This window comes from Camelus ferus, chromosome 24 (assembly GCF_009834535.1).
Source record: "Camelus ferus isolate YT-003-E chromosome 24, BCGSAC_Cfer_1.0, whole genome shotgun sequence".
In the NCBI taxonomy this organism is placed as follows: domain Eukaryota; kingdom Metazoa; phylum Chordata; class Mammalia; order Artiodactyla; family Camelidae; genus Camelus; species Camelus ferus.
In genome coordinates this window covers 9,229,552-9,248,431 of record NC_045719.1, presented here as the reverse complement: position 1 = coordinate 9,248,431, position 18,880 = coordinate 9,229,552, and positions in this window count along the sequence as shown.

Genomic DNA, 18,880 nt, shown 5'->3' with positions numbered 1-18,880 from the left:
TGCCAAAGCTTCACAATTCATTTTAATATTTGTCTTTGATCTGCTTTTTGCATAATGATCAATCAACAGACATTTGAGTGACTCCTTGAAGAACCTTTGATGTAGAAGATGCTGTGCTAGAATCTTTATCTTGTGTCCTATTTGGACTCTGGGAGAAAAAAGTATTCTTTCTAGTTTAGTGTTCAGAGGAAATCCCTTCATCAACTTATGTTGGTATTAGCAATTTAGAATCTCCTAAAATGTGGAACAGAACAAAATTGAAAGCTCATAATAAAGAGCTGAGGACAGCCTCTCTAAAAACTCAATTATCAATACATTAAAGTGATGTATCCAAGCTCTGGTCTTCCTAGAAACTGCCTAGAAAACTGTCTTCATAGGAGCTCTCCAGTTTTCCCTCTAGAGCGGTTTTTTGGCTCAACAGTAGCGTATTAACAGTATCAACTGCTTTGAGTCTCCACTTGTTTTTCCCAAGAAAAACATGCTGTTGTTATCAAGTATCTATGTTGTGAAATTTTTACAGCTTCTCAAAGCTCTTCATTAAGAGAAATCCAGCAAGCACAGCAGTAACAGCCTCAGACACACGCACACGCACGCATGCGCGCGCGCGCGCACACACACACACACACACACACACACACCCTTATCCTTCAAAAATTCAGAACGTTCATGCCTGTGTCAACATGATTTCAGATAAGCACCAACCCACGAACCCAAACATGGTGTTGGCAGAGCCAGTAAACAAAGAAAAAGCACAGCGTTCGGCTTACGCTCACCTCACCCGCCTCCAAGAGCACTGTATTTTGATGCATTTTTGATAAATAGCCAACCCTGCTGTAATTTGTGTCTCCTTGGGCATTTTACTAGGAAATACAATTTCTGATTTTTAGAAGGAAAATAATTTGTTTTCTTAATTACAGGTCTGTGAACGTCAGTAACTTAATTGAGGTAAAAAAGATGTGTGATACGTAGTTTTGTTTTTTTAAATCACATGTAGAAGGAACACAGTAATTTATTTCAGACTATCATAAGTATTACGGCCCCAACATATACATGAATTACACAGCAGGCTTTTTTGGTCACAGTTGGCATCATGACTCATCCAGGTTCACCAACTCTTAGTAGAGCTGATGAATCAATATTTTTTTAAAAAAATAATAAATCGAGCATTTATTTAAATTCTAAAATACTGTATATAAATAGCACTTCCTGTGACAAAAGTCCCCCAACTCCCATTTTAAAATTTATATGGTATTTTCTCCATGTACATGGATTGTCTTTCTGGCTGAACCGTAAGCTTTTTTTAATTGGAGTGTAGGTGATATCGAATATTATATTTGTTTTAGGTGTACAACTTAGTGATTCTATATTTATGTACATTATAAATTTATCACCAGAGTTAAGTCTAGTAACCACACAAAGTTGTCATAATATTATTGGCTACATTCCCTATGCTGTACATTATATCCTTGTGACTTATTTTATAACTGAAAGTTTGTACCTATTAATCTGCCTTACTTACCACAGCCAATCCCTCACCCCTCCCCACTGGTGACCACCAGTTTGTTCCATTCATCTATGAGTCTGTTTCTATTTTGTTTTGTTTGTTCATTTGTTTTTTAGATTCCACATACAGGTAAGATCATATAGTATTTGTCTTTCTCTGTCTGATTTATTGCACTTAGCGTAATACCTTCTAGGTCCACACATGTCTCAAATGGCAAGATTTCACTGTTTTTTGTGGCTGAGTAATATTCCATTGTGTATATATGCTACATCTTCTTTGTCCATTTGTCTATCGACAGGCACTTAGGTTGTGTCCATATCTTGATTACTGTCAATCAATAAACATAGGGGTGCAGATATCTTTTCAAATTAGTGTTTATGCATTCAGCTACCCTATGTATTATACCCTTTACTCCATGTACACTTAATTATTGATAGATATGTTACGGTGCTCACCACCGCTTTGGTCCTGGAGAAAGTTCCACTAGATCCCTGCCCTAAAATTAGGCAGTGAATCACCTTCTCATATGACCCAGGAACTTTCCAAGGTGCTGCCTCTGCACTGAGACTCAGAGCAGGTGAGTTTGTGTGCAGACCTTTCAAGAGTGGAGTCTCAGTTTCCCACAGGCCTCCTGCTCTCCCGGACGTAAGCCCTCTGGTTTTTAAAGCCAAGCGTCCTCGGGGCTTGTCTTCCCAGTGCGGGTCCCCTCCTGCAGGGCGACTTCCTCAGTTGTGATTTCCCTCCCACTTCATGGGTCACCGCACCCGGGGTGTGGGCTCTGACTGGACGGCAACTCTGCCCCTCCGCCGTCTCACTGTGGTCTTTCCTCTGTATCCTTAGTTGTAGAAAGCCGTTTCTGCCAGTCTTCAGGTCGTCCTCAGGGATAGCTTTTCTCTGTGTAGTCATGGTTTTGGTGTGTCCGTGGGAGGAGGCGAGCTCAGGGTCTTCCTACTCTGCCATTTGGATTGGGAAAACTCGGGATCAAGGCTTTTTAAGCTGATTCCAGATACCACCCTGCTACTGATGTAGTTACCGCTGTTTTAGTAAATATTACTCAAAAACATTCCAGTCTGTCATTCATGATGCATTCAAGTGAATTTCTCTATCAGGTTTTTAGAAATTTTTAGAAAATAAAAAATGAATTAATTAAAGGGCATTTATCAAAGCCTAGACAGGAAAAGAGAACATTTTTGGACAAATTTTCTCTTGGATTTGATTACATGAAAGCACCCAAAGACTTCAGCTTCCTCTTCAGGTAAAACACTGTGTTCCTTTCCTTTCTTAGGATTGTGTCTGAGCTGTTTGTCCAAAGGTGACAAGTGACACTTCCTTGTATCAGGCTGAGGCACTGGGTCATTTGGCCAAAAGAGATCTGAGAGATCGAGGCCAGAGTACAGGAAAATCCGAGGGCTGGGCAGCAGTGAGTCAGGGGCAGGTGCACTGTGGAAGTCCAGAGCCTAGAAATATCCATGGCCTGAGCCAGAAGAGAAGGCCAGAGTCCAAGTACATGCCTGCTAGGAAAGTTGTTAAGGTTTCTACGTCCTAAGTCAAGACATGGCCATAGGATAAGGCCTTTGTTCATTTTCTTCCCTGCCCTCCCCACCAATTCTGTACTTTCCACAAATGTGTTCTCTCTCTCTTTTTTGGGGGCGGGGGTGGTTATTCAAAACCTGTCTCTTTTTAAGATCAGGGTTACAGCTTCTTTTGTGTCACTCCCTGCTGACTCAAGCCACAGCTATTCCTTTCCTTGGCCTATGCTGTGCGTCATCTGTGCAACTCATTTAGGACTTTATCTTATGGTGTTTTTGGACATTTGGAATTGTTGTTTCAATGCATCTTGTTTCCCCAAACCAGACTAGAAGCCCCTTGAAGTTAAGACCTGGCCAGTAGTATGAGAGGCCAGACCAGCAACTTTATTTCCAGAGGTCAGTCTTGCTCACTCACTGATGGAGCTACTGGCATGTGGTTTATTAGATTTTCCTAATGGGGACAGGATGGCTCCCTGAGCCTGAGGCAAGGGTTGAGTCTTCCAGGGTGAGCAGACCTAGCACAGCCTCCTTGGGGTATGGGCGTAAGTTCCTGGTGGTGCTTTCTCACGACTTACCCACTTACCATTTTGCTCTCCAGCCCTCTTTTAACCACGTTTGTGCTACCTTTTCTAGCTTATCAGAAATTCTACCTTCTTTCTGAAACTTGCAACGGTTATATTCTTATTGTACTTCAATACAGTGTTGACGTTTGAGTCTTGACAAGTGTCTAATCACTCAGTCTTTGGCCTTCTTGAAACTTTTCTTACAATCATATGTGAGTCTTTTTGGGGGGGGGGTGGGAGGAGGTTTATTTATTTATTTACTTTTTTTAGAGGAGGTACTGGGGATCGAACCCAGGGCCTCGTGCATGCTAAGCATGTGCTCTACCACTTCGACCTATACCCTCCCCTCGATACGTGAGTCTTTATTATTTATTCTTTACTATTTATCCTTCCCATTCATGGGCCATGTGCTTTTAAGATCTGGTTAATGAAAGAGTTCCCAAAGGTAGCCACTTTGGCACTTTGGTTTCCTCCGTCCGTTCTGTTCAGTGAGGATGCTACTGGCGTTGGGGGAACAATTCTATGGTCCTTGGGTTAAACGACTTTTAGCATCTCTGGCTTCTATGACTGGGAACCAGCATTGCACCCCAGGTATTACAACAAGCAAAAATGCCCCTACAAGTTTCCAAATGGCTCCTAGTCAAGTTACATGGTTTTTGATGCTGCCTCCCAACCCCACACTCCAAAAACACACACTTTCTCCCTAAGTGGAATTGTTTGTGCCTCTGCCAATAGACTGTTTCTTTTTTTGAAAGCTTGTCATATCTTTAAGTTATTCTCTCTCTTAGAGTTTTTTTGGGTCTTTTTGTTTGTTTGTTTTGCTTTGGAATTAGTCATATCATTTTGTTTTCATTTGTTTTGTTTTACTTATTATGGGAATTGCCAAACATACACAAATAGAGAGAGTAGTGTAATGAGCCCCCATGGATCTATCGCCTAGTTTTCAGAAATTATCTAGAACTCATAGACAATCCTGTTTTATTCTAAACCCCCACCTACCAGCCTCCACCCACTTCCTGCTGCTATTGGATAATTCTGAAGCAAATTATAGAATCATTCATTGCATGCAGCTTTTTGATAAACTTTTGGGTGTCTTTTTGTTTTGTGAAGCCCACAAAGGTTAAGGTGAACCCCTTGCTTGATTCTCCAGGACTCTACCCTTCCACATCACCTGCACATTCTTTCTGGCTCTCTCAAGACTTGAATCCAGTGTGGCAGCTACTTTGCTTGCTTCATCTATAGTCTGAGACAACAATGCCAAGACAAGTCAAGAATTTATCAGATGCTCTGTTTTTAGCTGAAGGAGACTTTAAGCAGCTATTTGGATCATGCAAGTCTTATTACTGCTCCATGTTTTATTTGTGCTCATTTGGTGACCTGTAGTCGGCCACCGACATCCATGTTTTCTCTCAGGGTGGAGAGAAATATAGTTTAACACCATCCAGATATCATTTCTATTTCTGCCTCTCTTTGTATTCCCTAAAAAGCTCGCCACCAGGCTGGGAGTCTGAGTCTGTGAGTTAACCAGCCTTCCTGTTTTGTTCCTTGCCTATCCTGCTCATTTGGAAAAGATACCTCCTTCTGCTGATGGTCTTAAGCTATACTTCCTGTCTCAGTACTTAGTGAAGCCAAAGAGATTGCTTTTCAACTGTGACTATAAAAATATTTTGAAAATGAGGGGAACACTTGTTGAGTCAGTTAATGTTTGAGTGCTAATAGGCAAGGGAGATCAGAATGGTTGGATCTGTCATGACTGGTTCTTAAACGATCAGGACGATCAAATGATGCGTCCTGCCTGCCTTCGTACCCTCGTGGAAATGCCTTTGCTGACTATTTGATTGCCCAATGGTTAGAACTGATTAACCCTGCTGACTTTGGGGCAGCTCTTTGAAAACAAATTGATGAGCCATGTAAACACTAAGCTTGACCTGGAGCACTCGTAAGTGCCAAACCATTGACTCTGAGGCCCCCAGGCTCTTCAGTTTATTCAGGGAACCATGACCTTGACCTGGGATGCAACTTTTCAGCCAGCGTCTCACTGGATTGTGGCTCGCTATCCCCTTAGAGTTTTTTCCCCAAATGTAACTCCCCTCCGATTTCTTGCCTTTATCTGGGTGCTTAAAAAGAGTAAAGATCTGTGTTAGGAATGGGTTGAAAGATCCCTGTATACCTGGGTTGCAAGCAGATCCAGCAGAAGGCAAGAGATGTTAAATGTTCATATGAGATGCTCCAAAGGAATGCTTGATTGTTATATTCAGTTAGTAAGTGTACTTCTGATTAGAAAAGCCTTGTCAGAATATTTTTCTAAGTTCCACTCCTAAAAAGACATAATTCTGACTGCTGTATCTTCTTTTGTGCTTTAACGTTAACCCTAGGTTCGAGAGTGCAGTGATGTTATTTCTGACATTAGTCAAACACTGATGGCAATTTAAGGACCTTGCCTAAAATCAAACAGTTCATTCTCAGAGAGTCTGGAGCCATTTTCTCTGCTAGAATAGAGAATAGTTGGCCAAGCTTGTCCACTTTTTCTCTCTGCTTTTGCCAAAGTCTTAGTGTATAATGATTCAGTCCAGCAGGCCACTTAAATGGCAGTCAGCAACTGAGCAGGCCACCACCACCGTGAGCTGCAGAGTGGAAGGACTTTGAGACAAAAGCGATCCTCATCCTTGGCTACCTCTCTGAGTTGTGGCAACTAAAAGAGCAAATGTGTGTGAAAATTCTTTGTAAGCTATAAAGCTCTATTCAAATGAAGATAAAGATGATGACACCTGTGGAGTATTTTCAGTTAGCCAGTCACTGAGCTGAATTCTTTATGCAGCATCTCATTTAATTAATCCTCACAACAATCTTATGTTTTTGTTACAATTATTGTTTTTCTTTCTGTATATAAATATATGGTATAGTATAACTGCTTAATAAGATAGTTTTTAGTGCTGTAAAGACTTCTCTGGGCCAATCCCACTCCAAATCATTGCTGCCTACAAAAAAACACAAAAGGAACAAGAAAACCCAATGAGCACCCCCAAATAAATCAGGTGCTTAACCATAGCCTTCTCTGGCATTCATAATTCATCAGTCACTTTTCATGGATTTCTAAGTGTCTAAATGTATGTGTGTGTGTATATATACACACATATACACTCTTAAGTATATATATAAAATATATATATAAATATGTATATATGCTCTTAAATATGTCAGCAGTGACCTGCAATTTATAAAGAACAAGGCTTATCTTCTTCCAAATCATCACTTTAATAATTACCCATTTCATAATTAATAATTCCATTAAAAGATTCCATAAAATATGCACGTAAAATAATGTAATAATTATCCACTCCTTTGGTCAAGTTCCTCTGTGTGGTGGCCTCTTTTCTCATGCCTACTCTTCAGTATAACAAAAGGAGAAGCCTTCAAATGCAGTTGATATGAAACCAAAGACAGCTAAGAGATAATTAGAGGCAGAGAAGAGGAAATGCCAGCTTCTTTCAGGATGATCTTACTTCCTTTTTTATAGATGGAAACCAGTCTTTTCATATTGGCTTGTCAAGGGATAAGTAGCAATGCAGTTCCAAAATGTCTAACAAAAGGGAAATAATTTAATAAATTATCATACTTGGGGAAAATTATAGTATGGGGAAATCCTCAAAATAAAACGGTAAATGATCAAAATCAAGATACAAAACTGTAATGTGTGGTGTATCCCCAAGACTATTTTACTCACACAAGCACACAAGATAGGCATCAAAACGTTAACAGAGGTTATTTTAGGATGTTGGAGTTGAGTTTTTTCAAAATTTTAGATTATTATACTTTTCTTTATTTTCCAAATATTCTGTAATGAACATTTGCTGTTTTAATAAGTTGATGGATGTAAAATAGTAAAGAGTGTATATTGTGGTTTAAATGTAAACAAAAGTTTCTAAAGATTATAGTTTCCAAAAGTTAAGGTGGTTTCAATACTCCTGTTTAGTTGTGAATAGAAATATGATTTTTTAAATGTTGCTTTCCCTCATTCTAGGTCCTTTTTAGTAGATTCCTATTGCACTACATGGTTCTGATCTTCTCAGCATGCACAGAATTTCCCAAGAGTACATGCTAAATATTTTGGGCAAATGACTTTCAGATGACTGGGGCTCAGCCTAACAAAAGAATCCTGCAGTGCATTGAATTTCCTTCTAATTTAAAGGAGATTATTTAAATTTGCCTAAAGCTCTCAATGTGCTACTTGAAAGTAATGCTAAACATAGAATGAAACCAAGAAAGACCTCTAGGGAATAAATGTGGCAAAAGTAGGACTAAGATGCATGTTTCTGAGCAGATATTTGAATATTAAGTGTTGAAATGGAAGACATTTATTAATTGGAAATAAGCTTCTGAAAAGCAATTGAAACGTAAACTTGGGACATGATCATAATACAGAGGTATTAATTTCTACCTTAGGAAATTATTTTAAAAACTTAATTAGAAAAACAAAAAAAAATTTAGATTGGCATTTCCCCAAAGTTGGCCAGACCTTGTGGATAAGGGAGGGGCATATTTGTCAGCACCTGGTTACCTCGGGCTTGTTGCCTGTGGGATTATGAGGGGGTCTGTGAGAGCGTCTGGATTGCAAGTTGGCAACACTTGAGTGACGGAACTTCACCTCTGGGGCTCAGAGGCATGAACTGTGTTCCTGTTTGCTGTCAGACCCATTCCCTGCCTCGCCTCTGCTCCGCTCTTTCTCAGGTGGTTCCCTGCCCTCTGGCGAGCTGTACTTTCCATTGGCCAGTGGAGGCTCCCGGAAGGTGGGGGGAGATGGGTAGAAGCCCTGGCAGCCTCTCTCTACCTTGGGCGGTTACAGCTTTGGTTACAGCTTTTCCTCCTCTTCGGTACTGGCTTCTGCCAGGTGATCCCCAGTCCTGGGTTCCGTCAGCACCCTTTGCCCTCTCAGCCATAGCAGCTCCCAGCTGTTGCTGATCTGTTTGGCTTCTCCACTCTTTCATCACTTATGTATTGAATCCCCAGTATTAAATTCCCTCCAAAATACTCACATTGGTTTCTGCTTTCCTCACTTGACTCTGGCAATACAACTGGTTATAATTTAGATTCATGCTGGGAAACGCACCCCAGCTCGAGGGAATATATATATGGGAGGCGAAGTGGAGACTTTTCAAAGATCCACTGCAAAATCAAATATTTTGTTGCAGTGGCAGCAGTGAAAATGTGCATAAACTGGGGCTTGTTTATGCACAGAGATTTAGAGAGAATTTTAAGCATCTGTCAAAAGAAAAACAAAAGTTGGCTATCTTAATAATTCAGGGTTGATGGCTAATCGCTGGCACATTGTTTATGGATCATGTGAAGTAGCTATTTATTTCCTTAGGAATGAGCTTTTTGATTCCAAGGAGCTTCAAACAATACTTATTCTCTTGAGTAGAAGCCTTCTGGGAAGACCTAAATTTAATAAAACTTGAACAAAGCCTGAATACAGGAGGATGTCTCCCATGGCTGTGCTAAGCATGATTAGGTAACAGAGCGTACATAATTAAAAAACTAAACAAACACTCTGGGATAATTACTAGCTGCTTTTTAAATTTTAAAATTCTTGATTCTATATTTATTAAGTGAGGACCATAATTTGTGAAATCAAAGAATTACCAGTTGCTATAGTTTTGTCATCAGTGGGAAATCCCTATGATAGAAGCAGGGATACAGTAATTACAAACTGTCCTAAAAAGAAAGGAAGCAAACACAACGTGCTCAGTACATAGCAGACAAAAGCTTTGTTGAATGAAAGCGTGAACCGCTGAAATTATCAATGAACAGGAATGAGCAATTCATTCTGTGTGGACTTAATAGTATCTTTTAAGTGAGGTTTTCCAGAATGGACAATCGAAGAATGGCAAGTAGTTGTGCAGGGAAGAGCAGAGCGGGATTTCAGGAAGATGAGAGAGACAGAGTGGAAAGAGTGAGCAGCAGCCAGGTGAGGCTGGCGTGGGGCATGCTGCAAGACAAGGCTGGCTTTGTAGGTCAGATTGAGCAGTTTTGACTTCCTTTTGTGGGTGGGAGGCACCAAAGGCTTTTGAATTAAGGTATCACATGACCAGATCTGTGCTTTGCAAGTTCCTTGTGTTACCAAGTCCAAGCTCATACTGCTCACTGCACGACAGGCCAATAAATCAGGAGATGAGTTGTTGGGGCCAGGACTAGAGCCTTTATTTGGAAAGCCAGGAGACAGAGAAGATGGTGTCCCAAAGAACCATCTTACCTGAGTTAGAATTCAGGCTTCTTTTATACTAAAAGGGGAGGGGGTATGGCTGGTTGTTGCAAATTTCTTGGTGCTAAAATCCTTTGTTCTTGTAGCTGTGCATGTAGGTCTGGTCACAATGTTCCTATAAACTTCCAACAAGACAACTATTATTCTCTGTTCTGCAACTTTTTATTTCTATGTGGATGGCAAAGTGTTATGCCTTTACAGGTCAGAGTCTTGAGTACAGGCTCTCCTGTATATCTCAGGCTATAGGCAACATTCTTTTACAAAAGGTGCAGAGCCAGCATGACCAAGAACAGGCAACAGAGCAGAAAGGTTAGAGCTACAGGAATAGATTCAATATGGAGTCGGGTATGTTCTTCTGTGTTACACCTGCATGTACAAGTTCAATAAATATTTGTTAAACTAAATTTTTGAAAGATGATAAACAGCAACTAAAAATTGCTCTGAATATAATTACAGAGCTTTAGATTGGGAACATTTTCATGTGAGGTGTGGTTTGCTAGCACACATGCATCATTTTGGTGGAGAAAACCAAAGGGTCACTTAATATCTCCACCTAGAATCACCCAAAGGACAGTTTGTCCCAAAGGAGACTTTTATCTCATTTGTTCCCTCAACTTCCAGAGAGTAAGAGTCAGGTCAGAAGGGATGACTGAAGTTTGGGGTGGGGGGGACTGCGCTTTTGCAGGAGGGTTGGAGAGTAGACGGTGGGGGAAGCAGTGCAGTGCTCTCCTCTCCTGCATGCTTGCCTCAGAATAAGGTTTTCACAGTAAATTTAAACACAAAGGAATGTGCAAAGAGAGGCTTCTTTCTATCTACCATCTTTCTCTCTATCATTTATCTGTAAAAAAAGAGATTAGGAGATTGTATAGTTTTCTAGAGTCTTCTCTTATTCGCTACCTACCATCAATGTCTGGAGGATCCCACGGCTTCCATATGCATTCTGGTTCTGGTTCGGTTTCTGTGCGCTGGGAAGCAGAGGAGCCTGCTCTTTTCCCAATAAACCTCCGAGAGGCTGATGACCACCCTCACAGATTGTTTGTGCTGTTTAATGAGAGAAAGCATAGCTTCAGTTTATATTGTCAACCTCTCTCTGTAGACAAGGCTAAGGCTAAGGTTAATATTTAGAGCTTCTGGAGTTAAAAGTGTGATTTGTGATTCTGATGCAGAGGTATCTCAAAAATGTCTATCTGCTACTAGACATTTCATTAGGTGTCTTTATTGCTTTTTCCCTTAATATGCTTACATGGAGTATTTATCTTCTCAATGTTAATAAAAAGAAAGCTTTAAAAAAAATTACCAAAGCACTGAAAAAAGAACCAGGCTGATGTATGAGACACATTACACTAAAAGCTACATTAAATTATTACCTGGAATGTTAATCTGAAATACAAACTGGTTAACATCTTACGTATGTTTTTTAAGTTGTAAGAATTATAAAGTTATCTTTCTCTCTTTGCAAAGATAACTAAGAGGGGACAAAAACTAAATTATAAGCCCATATAATTTATGCTTCCCCAGGTTGGCTACTTGGTGAATAGCAATAAAATACCTTGACGATAGTGAGAGACCCAAGAACACAAGAGGACATTAGACCTGATGCTATTTGTAGAAAACAAGCCACTGTTATACATTTTAAAATATTATTTAAAATTGCCAACTGGCGAACCCACACCACAAATCAGCTTGGACTATGGGCTTAGAGGCCAGAAAAAAATAAGGCATTTTGTTTACCTTAAAGTATGATAAACAGTACGTTATAAAGAAGACAAATTTGAGGGGGATGATAATGCCCTGTTTACCTTCTTAAAGAACAGAGAGAAATGATTTATTTCATTTGGCAACAATACAGCTTCTGTCTTCCAGGAACTCAAAGTATGTGTACAAATATTAACTGATAGCCTTGCAGAGATGGAGGAGAAGTGGGGAGGGCAGAGAAGGGGGAAACGGGAGGAGGGAAGGAGGAAAAGAAGGAGGCAAATGCAGGGGCATGTTCTAAAGATGATAGAATGATTTTCCTGTTTTTAGTTAATAATCCCCAAGGTGTCTACACCTATGTTAGCTCACAGATCAGCTGCAAAATACTCTGTCCTCAACCTAACATTTGACCTAACATTTGACCTATAAATGAGAGCACCTTGCTCTAAAAAGTTGTTCCTGCCCACTTGTGTCTCTGTCTCAGCTGGGAAAACATGTAAATATCTGTACAAACCAACCTGTTATCTCAGAGCCCAGAATTTTCTCACAGAATTAGATTTTTCTCAAAGAGGCTTCAATTCAGTTTAATGAATATTTATTGAGCATCTTTTCCGTCCTGGACATTCAGGGCACTTGCTGGTGGATATAGTCATGCAGTGCTTTTCAAAGTGTGCTCCTGGGGCTAGTAACATCTGTACCACCACGGAATTTTTAAGAAATTCAAACTTCAGGGACCCACCCCATTGCTACACAATTGGAAATTAGGTCCTGGTCCAGCAATCTGTATTTTAGCAAGTCGTTGGGGGTAACTGTGAGGCACTAAAGTTGTGTTAACGGGGGGCTTCCAACAGCAGCTCGGTAACGGTTAGATGAATGGCTGAATGACAAAACAAAAACAACAACAAAAATGAATGAGCTGTATAGAGTTCGGGCAGGATAAAGTATTTGCATATTTATAAGAATGAGAGAAAACGGCTCAGTCTCATGGCTTTCTCTGCTGGTTCTGGCACACTCCTGTGTTCCTAGGACGATTTGTCGATTCCTTTTTCTTCCGTTCATTAATTTATTGATCATCGTTCACTACCAGCTGTGGGAAAAAGAAAACAACAACAAAATAAATGAACAAGATCGGACAAAACCAGAAGCAGCAGCATTTGGGAGCTGGTGATGTCATGACAGCAGTTTTGGTTTCTACTGAGAAATTGGGGTAAACATGAATGGAGTTTGGTTTGTTATTTACAAGACGAACAGAACTCATTGTTAATTCACTGTGCCCTGGTGTGGAGAGAAGACAGGCATCTCTCTTCTCCCTCTTTCTGGAAGAGGCTGGCAGAGCTTAGCTCAGCTGTTTTGAAGTCAGAACTTGCTTGGGGACACAGGACTTCCTCCACAAAAGGATTTTTTTTTAATGAAGGAAACACTTTCGCGTCTTCTCAGCTCCAGCTGGCCCCCAGCCTGGCTCTCTGCGGCCCCTGCCTTCCCACGATCTGACTGAGAGTCGCATTCAAAACCCTGCGACGTTTTGCCCGGACCTGGGAGTGAAATAAATGCCAGCGAGAACCTCTTGAAGTGAATTTGACAGGAGGCTCAGCTGGGAGTCCTGGAACGTCATTCCATCCATGGGGAGGCTGGAAATAAGGACACTTCTGTTTCATAATGTGACTTTTGTCACAGTGAAGTACACTGGATTCTCACTTCCTGTTTTAATTCTGTTTGGAAGTAAGAAAATCTGCTGACATTTCGTTTCAAAAAAGCAGTTCATCTTCGTGAAGAAAAATTCTCTACAAATCAGAAAAGCGAATGAGAACAAAGTTGTAGCCAGCAGTCCTGACAGCCAGTTAAATACTAATTTAAGAGCCAGTGAACACTGATGGTTAAATACAGATAGTATTTAGCACATTAACCTTGCTCTGCGTTCTGAACACCCAGCACCTTGGCAGGCGGTGGTGGAGGGGGGAAAGCTTCCTGCTGGATGGGACTTTGAAAGAGATCTCAGAGCTGAGCCAAGGTATGGGGGCCAGAGCAGCCTGGGAAGGGGGCACAAGGTGCAGGGGGATGGCACAGGGGAGGCACGAGGGAGAATGGGGTGGAGGCGTGGAGGGAGTGCATGTGTTGCGGGCCAGTGGATGTCAAGGGCTTACAAGGCTGTGGAGAGTCAGGCTGTGAGGGGTCTTGTGCCCAGGTATAGAAATGTGGGCTTTACCCCCTAGGCCAGAGGGAGGTGTGGAAGGTATTTCCTTGGGGAGGATGGGCTGTACCCATTGGGCTTTTGAAGATCACACTGCAGGGAAGGAGGAAGCGGCTGGGAGGCTGCTGGGATGATCCAGGGAAGCAGTGGCCGGCCGGGAGCTGCCTCCTCGTCTGGGCTCTTCCTCTACCCAAGAGCTCCCTGGCAGAGCAGAGTACACAGCCCCTGCCCAACTGGAGACACGATTGGAAACCTGGAAACAGAATAAGGCATGCCAGAAAGTTCTTTGAAGTATCATATTTTGTCTTTTAAAAAAAATCATGCAAATGTTTGCATTCTGCTTCATTAAATCAGGGCTCCAGGAAGCTGAGCTGTGTTTGTTTCTGGTGGACTTGGGTGTCCTGTGCATCCCCCAGGGTCCCCCATACTCCAGTTTGGGGAGGGGCCTACCCCGTGCTAGCCCTCCCTGTTGACATCCCCTTCAAACACCATACAAGCAAGATGTTTGAAGAGGCAGTAAGTATATTTGCCAAAATAATACCTTTCTGTGTCATGTGCACAATGGCTCTACTTGTCTCGAGTGAAAGGATTTACTGACTTGGACTTCCTTTCATGGATTTTACTGTCATTCTCCTCTAATACCTTTTCCTCCTCTCACTCTTACTGATAAATACTCAGTTTACAGATCAATAGATGGCTACCAGCTGTGTACAGAGTACTGGGGGTGACTTCCTAATGAGAGATCTGGCCTCAACTTGATTGCAGAGTATTTTGTATTTAATATCTGACTTTTCTAAGATTGATAGTAATAGTCAACATTAACTGCGCACTTACTGGGTGTCAGATACTGCACTGGGGTATGTTATTTCATTTCCTCTTTACAATGAGCCCAAGGTAGAAGCATTATTATTATTACTATTATTCTCATTTTTATAGGTGGCGAAACTGGGATTTGGAGGGGTTTTTTCGGGGGGGGTGTGGATTTGAAGATTTTTTTAAGTTTCTTAGATTTTCACGTTCAAGAAATACAAGAGCCAGGATATGATCTTAGGTGGTAAAAATCCAGCATGTGAATTTTTAGCCTTTCCACTATTGGAATGAAATCGAAATTTTGGGGACAGCCAGACCAGTAACAGCAACCCTGACGTCCAATGATTTTGTGAACTCTAAAAGGAGCAGATGGATTCTGATAAGAACTGATGGGCAGGATCTAGTGGGAAATTAACACTTTTTCTCTAGGCTACCTATCATCTTGCAAGAAAAGGGAACCCAACAAGACTTTTCCATTGGAATTGTTTTTTTTTTTTAATTTTCAGTAGGTATATGGGTCAAAGTTACAAAGATTAATATATCTCAAAGAAAACTTGATTTTCTTTTCAGTTGTAAAACAAAAATAAAGATCGTGACTGTCTTAGTCTCCTCCAGCTGCCATAACAAAATATCACAGATTGGGTGGCTTAAATAAGAGAAATTTATTTTCTCACAGTTCTGGAGGCTGCAAAGTCCAAGATCAAGGATCCAGCAGAGTTTGGTTTCTGGTAAGACCTCTCTTCTTGGCTTGCAGATGGCTACTTTGTCCTCACGTGGCCTTTCCTCTGAGGGAGAGGAGGAGAGAAGGAGAGAGCTGGAGAGATCTTTTTCTTTTTATAAAGTGACCAGTCCTATTGGATTGGGGCCTCACCCTATACCCTCTTTTCATTAAAACAACTTTTTTTTTAAATGTTATTTTTTTGGGGGGGTCATTAGGCCTATTTATTTATTTATTATTAGTTTTCTGTTTGTTTATCTTTTAATGGAGGTGCTGAGGATTGAACCCAGGACCTAGTGCATGCTAAGCATGTGCGCTGCCACTTGACCTATACCCTCCTCCCCTCTTTTAATCTTAATTACCTCCTAAAGGCCCTATTTCCAAATGTTGTCACGTTTGGGGTTAGGGCTTCAACACATGCCTTTGAGGGACACAGTTCAGCCCGTAGCAGTCTCTCGACATTTGCGTTGGTGTCAGACCCCGCTCACCTGGGGGCAGCAGCCCAGTGACTGCTCCTGGTTTCCTTTGTGCACCTGGAGGAGCCGGCTCTTCCCAGGCTGCACATTTCACCTGCCCCACCCTCCCCCATGTGTCTGGAACACTCAGGGCTGGTGGGGATGCACAGTCCCCATCTGACACTACCTTGTTGTGTTTTTGTTACCTTATGCTTGCAAAGCTGTCTCTCTTTCCCTGGGTTTAAAGAAGTCTCAGTGAATTGCCTTATTCTTTATGGCGCATTTTAGTGGAAATTGCTGTTATATTGGTTCTTCCAGTGAAACTCCACTTCCTTTATGTAAACATTACAGAATAGCAATAATATAATTCATCGTATTTCTAGAGCACTTTACAGTTTTCAGGCTGATCTCATTTACCTAATTTTCTCATGTGATCCTTAGGTGATCAGCAAGATGAGTATTATTCCTCTCATTTTACAAATGAGGAAATCGGAACACAGAGGAGTTCATTGACTCATACAGGTGAGCTGGGAAATTCTTCTATTTGCCAACAGTATTCTCCTTACAATGCCTCATTTATCACCTGCACTGGCCTCTGTAGACTTATGCCCCAATTTCTCAGTGGCATCTATTCACTCTCTTATCTCCTCTGCATTCAGTACCCTCTTGAAACAAGAACAAATTCTGCCTAGAATTATATTCTGGATTGTGGTGACCTTGTGTCAGTTCAAGGGCAAAGTTCTGGAAGATTTGGTGGAGGCTTGCTTGTAGTGTCCCCCTTGTGATGGCTGTCTCTGGGTGATTCAGGGTCACTCAGCAGCTCAGACATAGCACTGCCTTCCTCACAAACACGCCTGGGCTTGTTTTGACTGTACATCGATGTCATCTCTGAGCTGAGGCTATGGTGGTTTGGGGATGCAGGAGTTTCACAGATGGCAGGCCAGACTGTAAACACTCCCATCCCATTGCAAAACCAGTCCAAGAAAAACGCCAGAAACTAATTAAAACTAAGACAACAGTGCAAATATTTATGGGGGCAGAAATTCAAACAACACTAGCAAAAACAAAGCACACATTTGAGATAGGTATTAATTAAAGTAAAAGAAACATAATGGTATCTAATGGAAATTTTTTTTTTACCATCAGATCTGATCCCTTCAAATAATTGTTACAACTGGGAGGATAAAGTCATATAAGTTATTGACTCAAAATAGTAATGAATTTCAACCACTTGCCTGCATACTGATCGTCTAGTGTTGCATGGTGTTGTAGGAAGGGCTCGGGAACGGGAGTCAGGATAAATGTCACAGGGACTTGTGTAACTTTGAGCATGTCACCTAACTGTCCAAAGTGACCTTCAGTTTTTTCAACTGAGAGGAAAAAGGAGAAGAGAGGAAAAGAGAAACGGAAAGAAGGGATGGGGAAGAGAGACAGCTCTGAAGACATGGTATCATCCAGAGGGGCTGAAATGTATGATCTCTAATGCATTGGTTCAGGCTGTGGACTTGAACTGGGTGCCACTAGCTGTGTGACCTTGACAAATTCCTTAGCTTCTCTGTGTCTTTTTTTCCCTATCTGTAAAAATCAATCTGTGTTTTGAGCATTAAGTTAGTACCTCCAATAGTGCCTAGCTCATAATAAGTACCTGGTAAGTGTTAGGTGTTACTGTTTTTATTAGATGATCTTTACTTGGAGGACAATGTACACTGGAGGAAGAAAAAATGGAGATTTCTCTAAGGATTCTGTGCTTTTGACTAAGAAATAAATAGCAGAAGAGAAAGAAACAAATATTTATTTAAGTATGTATTATATTGGAAACTACTGTATTCCCATTGACTAGATCAGAGATGATACAAATGAGGATTCAAAACAATATTTGTTCTAGGAATGAATAATCCTGTGATAATTTTTTTTTAATTTCTATTTTTTGGAAGAGGAGTCTGAAGATAAGAGAGGTTAAGTAAGTTGCTTGAGTTCACACAGCTAGCTACAGCTGAGCTAAGATTTGAGCCCAGGTCTCTATGGTTCTGAAGCCCCCGCCCCTTCCATTATACCATAATGCTTCTCACAAGGGGTCAGCCAGGAAGAGGACACTAAGGTGTCCTGCCAGAGTGAGACCAGGCTCCTGCTTGGTGATTGCTGCACAGCAGACAGGAGTAGGAGTGCAGTAATTCTGCCAAGTGTTGCCTGGGTGCCCCTTTATCACTGGCTGCTGCCCTCCCCTCCTTTCCAGCTGCTACCATCATCCAACTCCCCTCTTCACCCCCTCTCAGCTTCCATGATCAATGCCAGGTCTGGGTGGGCTTGATAAGAGGTTGTTTCACATGCAGAATTAGCAGATACATGGCTGACCCTCAGCTGGCCCAAGGTAGGTATTCAGTGTTTGTTTCGTTCCCTTTGCCCCCTTCACCTCAACAGCAGTAATGCCTGTCCTAAGGCCAAAGACACAGCTGATATAGATGTTGGTGTTAAAGGCATTTTTGTACAAGCCGCTAGGGATACAGAGGTGAATGAAGCACGATGCTGTCCTTGGGGAGCTTTATGTTTAACTGCGGACAGAGTCACACTACAGGTGAAAGTGTGGGGAGGAAGCGACGTGGGACCAGCAAGAGATTCAAACTGCATGGAATAGAGAGCAAATGAGCCTGGATTTTAAAAATGAACTTAAAAAAAAAAAAAGGTAACTATGTGAAGTGATGGATGTATTAATGAACTTGATTGTGATAATTATTTCATAATGGGTAAGTATAGCAATTCACATTGTACAACCCTAAGAAAGAAAAATCATATTATACAACCTGAATATATATGGTTTTTATTTATCAATCATACCTTAATAAAGTTAGGGAGGGAAAGGAATTTTTATTACTGACTAGTTACTGTTTATTACTGTTGTCAGGCTCCAGCCAAGGGTCCTTCTGCCCTGTGTCTTTTGTGCCAAGATAACCAGACGGAGTTCAGTTCAGAAGCAAGGGAAAACTTTATTCTTTGATCAAAGAATGGAGACATTGAGGATTACATGCTAGAGCACAGGCTGGCCCCAGACCACAGGCAGGGCTGCTTTATAGGGATCTTTATAGGGGGCGGGGTTCTCAGGGAGGCGGGGTTGTCAGGGGGTGGGGTTGTCAGGGGGCGGGGTTCTTGGGGCCGGCCCAGCTA